Genomic DNA, 8,748 nt, shown 5'->3' on the forward strand with positions numbered 1-8,748 from the left:
TAAAATCAACAGGAAGTTGACATGAAAAAAAAAGAAAAAAAATATATATGCTATATATTTAGCCTTGCTTTGTGTGCTGAAACAGTGACTTTAAGCTGTGTCTCTGTGCAATACAAGCCAATGAGGACACTATTTTTGGATGATCAATTTCTAATCAACGGAGCAACAGAGTAAGATATCTCACCAGTTGGACTAGTTCCATTATGACAATGTGACTATACAACCCAAACCTCTACCAAAGTATCATTGCGCTTTAATATATTATCTTACTTGTTTTATAATTACACCACTAATAATAACATCAATCCCCCTTCAAGGTGCTTCTGCAACTCGGCTAAATCCAATCCAGGACGTCTTAGGAGCAGAGGACAAGCTGATGTCTGTGAGGGAGGTGTTCATTCAAAGAATCTCAGAGCCCATCCTGAACGAGCTATTGCACGATCTTCTAGATAAGAAGGTCATCACTGGTGAAGAATTGGATACAGCCGATGAGAAACATCCCACACAAAACAAAGCACGGCACATCATCGACATGGTGCGGAGAAAGGGAGACAAAACCAGTTCATTCATGATTGACACAATCGATCAGCTGGACCGTAACCTTAGTGAAGTGCTGCAGCTGAAGCCGCCACCTACGGCTTAGCCTGACATGCTAACCCTACGGCTTAGCCTGACATGCTAACCCTACGGCTTAGCCTGTCATGCTAACCCTACGGCTTAGCCTGACATGCTAACCCTACGGCTTAGCCTGTCATGCTAACCCTACGGCTTAGCCTGACATGCTAACCCTACGGCTTAGCCTGACGTGCTAACCCTACGGCTTAGCCTGACGTGCTAACCCTACGGCTTAGCCTGACATGCTAACCCTACGGCTTAGCCTGACATGCTAACTGTGTGGAAACAATGATGTTTCCAGAGCTTTCACGCTTATGCAACTAGTTTCAGGGAAATAAGGGGACAGAGAAGGGTCAATAGACCATGGAAGATAGATAAACAACACTGTTATAAGCCCTTAAAAACACAGACATGGGAGTTAAACAACAAATCAACAGTGAAGTAAACATATTTAAAAAGCTACACTGTGTAACCTTAATGTCCTATCGGGGATTTTAACCAGGGTGTCATGCACAAGTGCAGATTTTTTTTTTCTTTTAGCATTGAGCCATGAGCCTGCCTGCTTGCTCAGGGGCGTCCTCAGAGTCACTCCCGTAAGGGTCCATTTGGAGAACCACTGCTCTACACTCGTAGAATCAGGAACACAGATTGATTGTTCATGATGATTGTCTTCATGGATTCACTCTGTTTGACGCCATGAAACTCAGGGAGTTTGCTTTTCTTTTTGTAGATCTTTTATTCTTCAGTTTTTACAATAGTAAATAATGCACTGCAGTGATGTGATGCTGTTGTTGGATTCTTAATGTGTTTATTTGTATCTCATATGATCTGCTTTGTGTTTCTTTCCCTGGGAGTGGAGCGTATCACTGCAGCTCTTGAATCCTTACACTGGCTGCATGTGTGTCAAATAATCTATTTCAAAATACTACTGTTGGTCTATAAAGCTTTGAATGGTTTAAATACTACTGTTGGTCTATAAAGCTTTGAATGGTTTAAATACTACTGTTGGTCTATAAAGCTTTGAATGGTTTAAATACTACTGTTGGTTTATAAAGCTTTGAATGGTTTAGGGCCATAATACATTTCTTATCTTGTGTGATACCATGAATCATTCAGATCTCTCAGGTCATCTGGGAAAGGTCTTCTTTTTGTCCCTTGAATCAAAAATAAATGTGGGGAAGCAGCATTTAGTTTGCATCTGAACAAACTGCCAGAAAACTGCAGGTCTGCTGCCACTCCTAGTCAGGGCCGGATTACCCATAGGCCGTTGGGGGCGAGTGCCCTGGGGCACCAGCCAATGGGGGCACCCAATATATATATATATATATATTATTATTTTTTTAAATAAGAATTAAATAAAATAACCTTAACATAACCCTAACCCTAAAACCGAAATAAAGTAACCAAAAACCGAAAAGAAACTAACAAAATTGTTGACCGATTTCGGCGCCCGCGCGCTTTGTGCGCGGGGGGCACCTCAACTTGAGGTCGCCCTGGGGCACCACATAGTGCTAATCCGGCCCTGCTCCTAGTACTTTTAAATCACAGTTAAAAGCCGTTCTGTTTGATGCTGCCTTTGACTGGGGTGTTTTTCTCTCTCTTCTGCACTGTAAGTGATTTTGTTTTATATTTTTTGTTTATTATTTTGTTTTTATTGTATCCTAATGTCCTATTATGTGTTATCTTTGCTTGATGTTTTGTGTAAAGCACATTGTTTGTTGTTAAAATGTGTTACAAATAAACTGGCCTTGCCTGTCTTTCCATGCCCTTGTCATGTTGTGGGTTTATGTGAATAGAGTTTATATGACAGGGTTGGGCAACTTTGATGATGGAGAGGGCCACTATATTTCCACTTTCACTCCAGAGGGCCACATTGCATATACTGTCTCTCTGTATTTTAACTTTTTTTCCCCAGTCACACAAAAGTAGCAAAAATAGAAGATCTACAAGCTCAAAAAGTGTCGCAGTGCGACACGTTCTGAGCTTGTAGATCGGCTATTTTTGCCATTTTTGAGTTGGAGGTTTTTTTTTGTGCTATTTTTGAATTGGAATCCTGAAAAGTAACATTTTTATCTAATTTTAAATGCATTTAGTTATACTTATTTTAACTTTATGAACTTAAATACAAATACACTGGACTTGAAAAAGACAATGACATTTTAACACTAGGCATTAAGCTACTAATATAGACTGAAGTAATTAAAGCGGGTCATGTTTGCATGTTTGGAATTGTAACAGCTGAAAATCAATAATATATCAGTATTCTGATATTAACCTGCGGGCCGCATTAAGTGAAGGTGGGGGCCGCATGTGGCCCCTGGGCCGCCAGTTGCCGATGTATGTATTTCAGTGGAGCCAGTGCCATGTAAGAGAAATGTGTGAAAGTAAGAACACATGCACAAATCAGCGTTGTCACACATGCATGACATCAGTTTGTGTTGTGAGTAACATCAGACCAGAGCTTTGTCAGCCTATATAAGATATTGCACACATCGATAGAGATCGAGAGGAATATTGAGAGATTGAGACGAGGACATACAAAGGCTGACGAAGACTGACACTGAGGTAGAGATGGTTTTCTGGACATTGCCCCTGAAAACAGGACCACAGACACATCGCTTCTTTGGATGTGCTGCTGGGTTTGTGGAGGACAAGGTGTATTCCTTTGAAGGGTTCTTCTATGACGGTGACGGGAAGACCTACAACAACAAGGATCAGATTGAAGTGCACGTCTTCAACACAGTGACTTTGTGCTGGATGAGGTTGCCCCCAGAGACAACTGGAAGAGGAGAATGTTCCCTTGATGTTCCCTCCATGCGCTACAGACACACAGCTGTACTGATGGAAGATATCGTCTATATATGGGGTGGGATGATGAAGACAAAAGTGGATGACGGCAAGTGGTTTGCCTTTAAGGAGGACTGGGAAGATATCCTTTATGCATTTGATGTCGACGCCCACAGATAGTTCAAGCCAAACTTTTCTGGAACTGTTCCAGAGGGGAGGTACAGCCACTCAGCCTGTGTCTTGGAGAAGGTCATGTTTATCCATGGAGGATGCAACCAGCTGACTGAACTCACTAATGACATCTATAAGTTGGACACCACCACAATGATCTGGTCTTTAATTAACATCAGAGGCACTCCACCTCCTGTTTCATCACAGCACTCTGCTACCATCATCGGGACAAAGATGTTTGTGTTTGGGGGATGTGGGCACCAGGACAACAACATCAGAGTGTTTGACACAGAGACCAACTATTGGCTGAACACACCTTCTGCACAGCTTCTTCCAGAACATCGTCACGGTCATGCAGCCTTTGTCTACAATGGAGAACTGTACATATATGGTGGTTCCAACGTTGGTCTGAGACGGTCACGGGAGTTCAATGATCTGTGGAAATTTAATCCCAAGACCTTCTCCTGGAGGAAGGTTGAGCCCAAGGGGAAAGGCCCGGGTTTGTTGGGTAACATGTGCTGTTGCACGGTGGGAGATCGTATCATCCTCTTTGGAACAAAGAGGATCTTACAGATCTTACACTTAAGTCCTAGTCTGAAGACGTTATGTAAGCTAGCGGTTATTCAGAACGGTCTGGAGCAGTCAGGACTCCCACACAACATCAGGTGGGAACTGGCAGCCATGACAACAGAATGAAAAGAAGAGGTAGAAATAAAATGAAGAACCAAATGGACCCTTACAGGTCAGTGGCCTTTGATTGATGGATTGAATACTTTATTAACAAGATTGTTAAAAAGTGACATAACAAAAGTTATGTCCCTTGTACTCAATTCATCATGTAGAACGATGTAGTCGTTGAATGCATGCCTAATGCACACCAAACTTGGGGTCCTTGAAATGAAAAGGTTTTGATAAGTAGTAAGGATTACATGTGTTCCTCTCTACCTAGCACCTAGCACCCACTGCAATTTGCCTACCATCCTAATAGATCCTAATAGATCCACTGACAACATCATCTCCCAAGTACTTTGTGCTACACTCCTAGCACATTGTCGTGGCTGATTTGCCTCTTTGAGTCCAATGAATTGACACCATTGAATTGACACCCAGGTGTGAAACGACACCATTTCACACCTGCAAGGCTCGGACTTCCCACTGTCAAGTGCCAATGGCAGCCCTTTGAAAGTGTCGGATGTCGCATCCAAGGGCACCGATACTGTGGGTGCCTCGGAGCTTAAGCACCCAGGGGAAATGAAGAGCACCCATAATACTTTTAAAAAAAAGACTTTAAACCAGCTATTGAAAACATAAAGTGTTTCTAAAAAGGTTTACTAAGGCAAAACGATCAAGTGTGAAGTCCGGCCTAAACCTTGTTCACTTGTATTGAGAGTAAATTCTTCTGGAGACTGCAGGAGGGGTATTAGCGACATCTGCTGGGCCATTAATAGGAACTGCACCCTTAAGAGATTCAGGAAGTGGGCTTCAAATCCATCGGAGATTCCTTGCCGCCTGGTTTGAATCTTACATTTCCCTGGGCTTGCGGTCCCCAGGTTGTCAGGGGGAGTGTTACACCCCCAGTCGGAGCCCCCCCCAGCGTTGCATTCTGAGCCCTTCTGTTGTACTCGTGCACACCGGTACTCCTTTTTTTCTCTGATTTTTTTCCAACATTTTTGAAAAAAAAAAATCAAATGAAAAACACATCAGAAATGTTTGGATGAAGAAATAAAACTTTTTTTTTCTCAAAGTAACCATTACTATTAAATACTTTAATCAATGGAATGCCATGAATAAATTAAGAAACAATAATTGAGAAGTAGGGAAAATAGTAGATCTACAAGCTCACAACACGTTGCATCGTGACGTGTTGTGTGCTTGTAGATCTTCTATTTTCACTAGTTTGGGTCTCGACTCGGGGAGACTCTTTTGGGTCTCGAGGTCTAGATCACAAACACGTTTTCATGCTTGTAGGATAGATCGGCTATTTTCAATCGTTTTTGAAAAGAAAAAAAAATCCTTATAATAGAAATGTGAAAGATGTGAAAACCTATAACATGGGTTTTCAACAGGGGATCCGGGACCCTAGGGGTTGTCAGAGTTACTACAGGGGGCCACCATTTTTTCCCCAAACCCTATTATGTAAGTATTAAAAGTACAAATTACAAAGTAGCCTACATTTTCTTTTGAATATCAATGCATGCACACAAAATATCAATTGTAAAATAGCAGATGGGCTATATTTCTAGATAGGCTAGAGTTCTCAAATGATGCCCGAACTCGACCCTTGTCCCTACTCGACCCGACCTGACGTTTTGTATGCTGATTATTTGGGTCTCGGGTTCCTTAAAAAAAAATCGATTACCCCCAAAACATACATTTCAACTGCCCCTAGCTTATTTTCTATCAATTTCACACCCCATGGAGCCTTGAATTCATGGATTTGTTTTTGTTTTTGTCGCATCCCTAAGCCAATAATTTGATTACCGGTGGAAAGGTGTATCCAGAAGGAGACACAAAGTAGACTCTTTGTGGGCTCTCTATCTGTGGAGCCACAAAATGGCTGCCACTGCTATGCCATCTATACTTTTTTTTAAATTGTTTTTATTACAGAAAAGGGTTGGGATACAGCATAGAAAGACAAACTGAAGTACATATATGTGTATATATATTTTTTTTCCGTGTCCCCCCTTTTCACTTACCCCCCACCCCAGAGGACTATGACCATACTGTGGTCTAGCTAGTATAGCTATGCCATCTATACTGTACAATAAATCATCAATACTAGGAGCAATAAAAGCATATTTACAGGAAAAACTGTGGGGGATAACTTCTTGACATTTGGGCCGTGCACCTTGAGACTTAGACCGTTATTTCTGAGTGTTGGGGGCAATCTGTGTTCTCACTGCTCCTCTTTTCCAAAAATAGCTGATCTAAATAAATCTAAATAGCTCAAAGTGAACCTTCAGAACTCGCCCCAGAATTGGGACGCTCGGGTTCATCTGGTAAAAAAAAAAAGCACCACTACTTCTGCCTAATCAGAGGAAAGTAACTAAGTACATTTACTCAAGTACTGTAGGCCTACTTGAAAACATTTTAAAGGAACATTTACTTTACTTGAGGATGACAATTTTTCCATACTTGATACTTTTACCCAAAGTTGGACAAGAAATCAAAAATAATTGCTCCATTGATTAGAAATTGATAATTAAAAATATGCTCCTCATTGACTTACATTGTACGGTGAAACAGCTCTCAAAGTCACTCTTTTAGCACATAAACAAACACAAACAAAGTTGATTCAGACAATATTTTGTAATACACATTTTAACTTCCTGTTGATTTTGCAATTTTTATTAAGAAGAAAACTCGCACTGGATCCGCGGATCCGGATTCGGATCTTCAAATAGTAAAATCAGCAGGAAGTTGACATTTTTATAATAAAACAAACAGTACTGGCTTTGGCGATGTTCTATATTGTCTGAATCAACTTTGTTTGTGTTCGTTTACATGTTAAAAGAGTGCTGCTTTACCGTAGGCTACAATGTAAGTCAATGAGGAGCATATTTTGAATTATCAATTTCTAATCAATGGAGCAATTCTTTTTGATTTCTTGTCCACCATGAGTTACATCATGGCAAGGTAACTACACAACCCAAACCTCTACCAAAGTGGTCTTGCCATTTAAGCCCATGACCCACCTAATATCAACACATTTTGCTAGTTTGGGATGGATCAGGGTAGAAGACAGGGTTAAGCAAATATCAATGGGATTGGTATTTCATATACCAATTAAGTGTTGGCGCCCCAGCCTGTGTCTTCCGTGAGGAAGAAGCCCAACAAATTCACGGTGAGGCCTTTAAGGAGGGCCATTCAAGCAAGCCGCAAGTGGAGCCACGGCCCAAGAAACCATCACGCCAGAATGAAATGTTTGGAACGGGGGGGGGTCTGGTGCAACGCTCAGGTCCTGGACCTGGTGAGACGAAGGAGGAGCCCGGCCAGGAGGCCATCCACAGAGCCTAGTCCCCTCCACCTGCCAGAGCCTCTCCTCTCCCCCAGTCCCGGCAGAGTAGTTCCGGAGAAGCGGATTGAGTGGCCCTGTCTTTCCCTATTTAGGACTGACCGTGCATGGGTAGCTACTGGGACGTATGTCGGGGGCTTGATCAAGCCCCGACTGGGTCACCTGGGCGAGAGCGTATGTTGTTGCGAGACCCGAAGCACCCGTCGACCCCAGGCTACAACACTGGCTGCTGTCAGAATGCTGAATGAAGCCTTGTTCAGCAGCCTGACAACAGGCGGTGCAGACTTTTCTGGCTCTTCCTGAACACACCTGTGGATTATACCAGGGACAATGACTTGGACTTAGCTCCCCCTCGGACACACCTGTGGACTACACCAGGTACAAATGACTTTTTGTTGCACTCCCTCATGGAGCTACTTGCGGATTATACTAGGGTCAGTCCACCCTAGGTGGACACGCACTGACCTTTTGCACCTTAATCCCATGTATAACGCACTGACTTTTTTTTTCTTTTTTATTGTGCTCTTTTTTCTCTAAGCACCTTAACGTCCATATGTATATCATGCACAGTATAAGTATAACATGCACAGTATACATACATTGCTGCTATGCTCAGGCACCTTAGTTTTTTATTATCTCAGGTACTTTGTAAATATGTAGATAACTTGTCTGGCCTTCTGTTGCTCTCTTGTTTTGATCTCCTTCCCACTTGCCCCCCACCCCTCTTCTTCTCCCCCCCCCTCTTCTTTCTATGGAAATTAACGTTGCGATGGGAACGATGTACAAAAATGAATTTCACCCACTTTTTTACCTTGTAAACCTGTGATGTGACAATAAAAAACTGATTCTGACTGATGATACGTCCCAGTTACATCCATGTGATGTTTTTCTTTATAGTGAAAGGGACAGTGCCCTGACTAACTTCTTCTCCAAGTTGAGTGTGAGTGGCTGTGAGTGAGTGTGACACCCACAGCCACAACACTAGAGCAGGGGTCTTCAACAGGGGGTCCGGGACCCCTAGGGGGTCCTCAGAGTTACTACAGGGGGGCCGCCAAACCTTTGTGTGATATGAACTATTTTTTTTACATTAACCACTTTATTCTGAGGGGAACGTTAGCCGAAAATAGCAGATCTACAAGCTCACAACGCCTCGCGCTGCG

Source organism: Gymnoscopelus braueri (genome assembly GCF_963280865.1).
Source record: "Gymnoscopelus braueri genome assembly, chromosome: 14".
Classification (NCBI taxonomy): Eukaryota; Metazoa; Chordata; class Actinopteri; order Myctophiformes; family Myctophidae; genus Gymnoscopelus; species Gymnoscopelus braueri.